Below are 5,392 nucleotides of genomic sequence, written 5' to 3'. Positions count from 1 at the left end.
ACATTAAATATGCCGTGATCCCTGCTTACATGTGCATCCTTTTTAGTTACCGGCTGCCCAGGTACAACGATCGATAGATAGCACAATCAGATACTCGCCGAAGTGGAGGGTAATAAATACAAAAAAAACCTGTAAACCCTTTGATAGATAAAAAGCAAGTGGATGTGCACTAAATAGGTACCTGACTGTTGGCAAATTGCTTAATAAATATCTCCAACTCCATTCCCTGTAAAACAATATTCTACTTTATTAAGAGATTGGAGTCCTACGTTAACACATACGATGTGGAATTCCAAGGAACATTAGGAACATGAAGAGATCCAACAACAGAACTGCTTTCTGGAAAGTAAAAGGCTAATACTTCCCTTCAAGGCTGTACTGGTGACACATAGCCTGCCGACCCTTTCCATCCCAGCTGTACATTATACTCCAACTAACCCTGATGAAGAGACCACCCCATGGGACTCGGTTCATTAGTGCTCTTTGTTCATGTAACAGAATAATAATGAGGGTCATGCACACAAAAGGAATGTAAAAGTCAACAAATTGAATTTTAAGAGTTACATATCTCCCGGACATGTGTCTCTGTCATGAGTGTTTTCCCTTTGCTCCAATTAAAGGTTAGAGGTTGTGATGTGTTATTGGACCAGGATAAATGGAATCTACAAACAATACTTTCAAGTCAAGCAGATTTATTGGAGGACTAATAATATTATGGCATTCCTCTGTCACACAGAGGGTAAGGCATGGAAGCTAGAGCAAGCAAAAGCAGAGCTGTTGCACACAGCAACCCCAATTCAAAAGCTGAACTCTGGGATTAGGAAAAACTGTCTAAATACAAGAGCCATGTGTATTCTTACATGAATACCAGTGTGCTTTGTTCCAGATCTGTGTAGTATTCTAGTGTACAATGTTTCCTTTGTGTAGGAGCTTCTTGTAATAAAGACTGGTCACTGCAGCTCTCTCTCTATGTGCATGGTGACTGGTCTTGTATCCGCCCCTCCTGTAGTTATCTGTAGGCAGCCTGTAGTGGGCGGGGCCTGTTGGGTCCCTCCCACTGCTCTGCTCTCGGCACAGGCTATGTACAGCACAGTGAAGATGTCACTACTTCTTTCACAAGGTAATAAATGTGTTTGCAAAGGAATTCGATGCAAACAAAGTGGATTGATATTCTTTATGCCATGGAGGAATTTATTTAAATGAAAGTTTTTGTGTCTTGAATTTGACCTTTAAATTTTACTTTTTTTAGTGCTCAGTAAAGAACTGAAGCTACTATCTGATAGGAAGCTCTAGGCAACAGCCCTGTTTTAATACTGCTTCAGTTTTCTTTAGCCAACTGAAGACAGACATGCCAGTATGGGGACAGCACAGACATCCAGGCTAGAACTGTGCATTCAATTAAAACTCAAAAATTGTTGTATTTGAAAATAAGTAATACTGATTTTTCTGACATAGAAAAGTAGTAGTGAACTTCCATAATCATCAAAAACTGCACAACCAACACCACAGTACAGCTGATCACGCACATGCAGAACACAGTGTTATTGCTGGGGATGTTTAAAATAATATCGATCGCTCCTCATAATGTCATAATCAGTGTTGCTTGTATTGCACACTGTAGCCCATCTACACATATATATTTTTGCATGTTTGTGTGTATTTATATATTCACGTCTGTGTGTTCCAGCATCTGCTGACAAGAGATCTTACTATCTGGTTGCAAACGGCATATTCATTTACAAATGTTTGTCAAATGGTCTGTGATATACCATTTTGTAAATGGAAACAATTTCCCTGACCTCTGATATTGTGGTCAATAAGATGTATCACTTACTTAGTCTAATTAAACTAATGGCACTAGGTATCAGCTTCCGCCGCTACCACGCAGGGTCGAGTCCCTCTTCAACGCTGTGCATACATGTGCCTATTAATTTAGCTTCCATGCCTCTGTATGCAATATGCATGAGAAGTGCTGACACAGGCTAACATAGCTGGACATAAGCAGAAACAATATAAGCACGGCACAGGATCCTGTACAAGTCAATGTCCTTTTTTTTTCTTTAGACCCTGCTAACTGTCTGGCTGTCCGTGTATGTGTTCTCACACATACACTATGTATATACATACTGCATATCTATAGATATAGAAAGATAGATAGATAGATAGATAGATTCATGCTGTGGCTTGTAGTTCTTTTAAAACTGGAGGATCCAGGCTCTCCTAAACCTGCCAAATATGTATAAGTTCCTAAATTATTTTGCAGCACAGCGTGCGTTATACAAAGCTATATTTCCTCCTAAAAACCACTGAGCATCATTTCTGAAAGACTTTCAAGATAGACTATGAGATTTCACATCAGCCGGTCAAATGATCCCAATCCTTTTTCCCAAAGTGTTCTAGAAAATTCTGATTGGCTGTTATATGCAACACACAGACCATCTGTGACAAATTCCCTCATCAGATGCTTTCGCAAATGATGACCCAATCTTTCTAGGCTACTTGTGAATGAAAATGTTCTACCACTGAACTAAATGTTCTCATATGTAATGAGAACTGTCCGTGTGGCCCCACTGCCACTAATCAGATGTGACCCCTCTGGAAAGCTGGAAAAAAGGTTACAGTCTGAGTGGTCACTATGCTACAGTTTCAGAAACTATTATATTTTATTTAGGGAGAGATGTATCTGGGATAGTGAAAACTGCTTAGGTAAGTTTAATATGTGTTTTTATTCTTAATGTGAATGAATGGCAAACACATTACAAAGCACCTCAAGCCTCTTTACACTAGCTGTCATTGGTAAAATACATTCTAGCAACAATTCATTTAAGGCAGTAAGAAAAAAAAACTGTAACAAATTAGTTACGCAATCTTTCCCATTTTTTGTCTTTTTTTAATTTGCTGTTATTAAAGATGTAACAACTAACCCCTGCTAGTAGGAAACCCACACACACATCAATTAGAGCTAATTAGAATGATATACAACTAGTTACTTCCTAATATAAACATTGTTGCTTAAAAGCTACAAAGTTTCATGTGACAAACTGCTAGACTTCAGAAGAGTCTATACAAACACATTGAATCAAGATGATGCTCTATGTGCAGCCAATGTCAAGGAAATACATAGAATAGAACACTGAAACAATGGCAGGTTATTGACAAATAGAACCAGTGTTGCTTGGAATTCTGTGCAATGCTGATACACTTTAAATATTGTTGTTTTTTAATATGATTACTGTTTTGTTTTCCGCTTTTGGAAATAGGAGTTGCCATATAAATAAAAATATTGTGCAGCGTTTACTCTAGGGACAACTAAAGCAAATTCAATGCAACTGAAATGCTCAGTCCTCATTTATTAAAGCAAAAGAACGGTAACCCACAGCAATGGCATCGTCTGGGTGAGATCTGATAGGTCATGGGTTATGGATTGCTTTTATAAATGTGACTTTTCTCCACCACGGCGACTGACTTACCATGGCAAACCATTATGGCTGTGTAAGGAAATGTCAGTGACACAATTCTGGTTACTGTTTTGCCTCATTGCTACAGCAGACGAATGCGGCATACCAAAAGTGCCTTTGTCTGTATGTTGGCAGATAGAAAAACAAATGTCTAGCCTCGCAGCAACTTCTTGAGGATGAAAGAGCAGACTTTCAGGACAATAATATAAAATAGGATTCTGCCAAGAAAAACATGACATCAGCAGACATAAGCCCATAGCGGGGCTATGGATACTGTAATAGACTTCAACAGGCTGATTCAATCAAGCAGAGCAGAAATAATGGCCAAGATACAGTAACCAATAGCAGCCGCCATCTCATCTTAGCATCAATTCTGAGTGGTTGCTATGGGTTACTGCACTTGTGGATTGTTCTTTATCTTATTTAGCAAGCCTAAAAGTTTTTGTTTTTACTCAATAAGACAAAGAACAATCGACCCAGGGCAGCTACCCACACCAACCCATGAAAAGTCAGCTTTCATGACGTCTCTAAACTGATGAGACATCTGATTGGCTCCTATGGGTAACTGCAGATGTCTGCAATTGATTAAATAAGCTTACAAAGTAAAAGAATGTTAACACAATGGAGGATATAGGATGCATACATCTTAAACTAATATAACTGACATGACAGGCATTTTACAGCAAAGGGTTAATATGGTGCCTCTTTTAGTCTCATTAAAGCACAAGGTTTGTCTGTCTGAGGTCTATGATTAAACTGTTCTCCATAAGCACTGCGTCTAATGAAAACTCTGCTTGATATGATGTCATGTCACCATCAGATATCTAGCACAAACCTTTCCATTAGTGGCATCAGCCTGCAGAGCTATTGCCAGTCTTTGCAAGTCACCACTGTGTTACTTCCTATTGGCTGCCAGGCTCTTTCGGTGCTCGTGAAATGGCAGAGTTCAGCCTGATAGTAGCATGCTAAGCAAATGCTGCATTAACACCAGATAAATGAGTTTCACCTCTACATGTTACTGTAAAATGCAAAATCGGTGCTCTTCATTCTCAACGTAATTACTTTGCCTGGTAATTTCATAGGAAACAAATCCAACGGGGGCTATTAGCCGGCTAATAACCGAGTGGGGCTAATAATGAAGCTGCAAAGTACAAATGAGACTTCGGGAAAGTATACAAAGCCTCCTATAGGGTCTAGTGGTTGTGACTGGCTCAGCCTGTGTATGTAGGTGTGTACATACATAAATATAAAAAGATACAAGGCATATGTACACAAAGCACAATGACAACCTTGCAAACTTATGCTTGCCTCCAACATTCAATCAGATTAAGGGGGGGGGGGGTAATAATACCTGTAACCCAGTTCGAGATTGCCAGCTAAAGCAGATTTTCATTAGGAATGCAAAAATGTACACTTTCTGTGCGTCAGCCTCAAAGGAGCTGATCTGGGGCACATCTGCAGGCGAGATGCTTAAATGCTTACAAAGTATGTGATTAACCCCTCGTTGACAGTCCCTTCAGCCTCAACACGCTGAAATCAGTGCATTGCAGAGGAGGAAATGATCAGCAAGAAGTTACCCTCCTGCTAATAAGTGATTGCAGCTCAATTCACAAAGCAAGTGACGGATACTTATTTCTAAAACATTTTCACCAAGTCCACTGACATGTGGAAAGGACAAGCACACGGCTGAAGTAAAGATACTTATTTGGTGTGTTAAAGCTTTGTGAATTGAGCTTATGTGTGTAGATGAGCCCTGTGTAGCCAAGCCAAGAAAACCTGTGCTTGGAGGAAATTAAACAGTAATCCCCTTAAACTGGTTGGCTGTTGGATGCAAAATAAGCTTTCTGGTCTAAAAGGAAACCGAAATGTTGTGCTTCTGTGTTTATGACATGACCATGACATCATATTGTGACTATATATATATGTATATCTAT

At 39.4% G+C, this 5,392-nt stretch overlaps 1 protein-coding gene across 1 annotated transcript in view; it reads right to left on the bottom strand.

Annotated features, from left to right (window-relative positions):
- PCDH7 (protocadherin 7) overlaps positions 1-5,392 on the bottom strand; it is a 35,505-nt gene that overhangs the window by 26,650 nt on the left and 3,463 nt on the right. The gene's annotated exons all lie outside the window — the stretch shown is intronic.

Source organism: Nanorana parkeri, unplaced genomic scaffold (assembly GCF_000935625.1).
Source record: "Nanorana parkeri isolate BGI_ZX_2015 unplaced genomic scaffold, ASM93562v1 scaffold603, whole genome shotgun sequence".
NCBI classification, from domain to species: domain Eukaryota; kingdom Metazoa; phylum Chordata; class Amphibia; order Anura; family Dicroglossidae; genus Nanorana; species Nanorana parkeri.
This window is presented reverse-complemented; position numbering and strand designations above follow the sequence as displayed.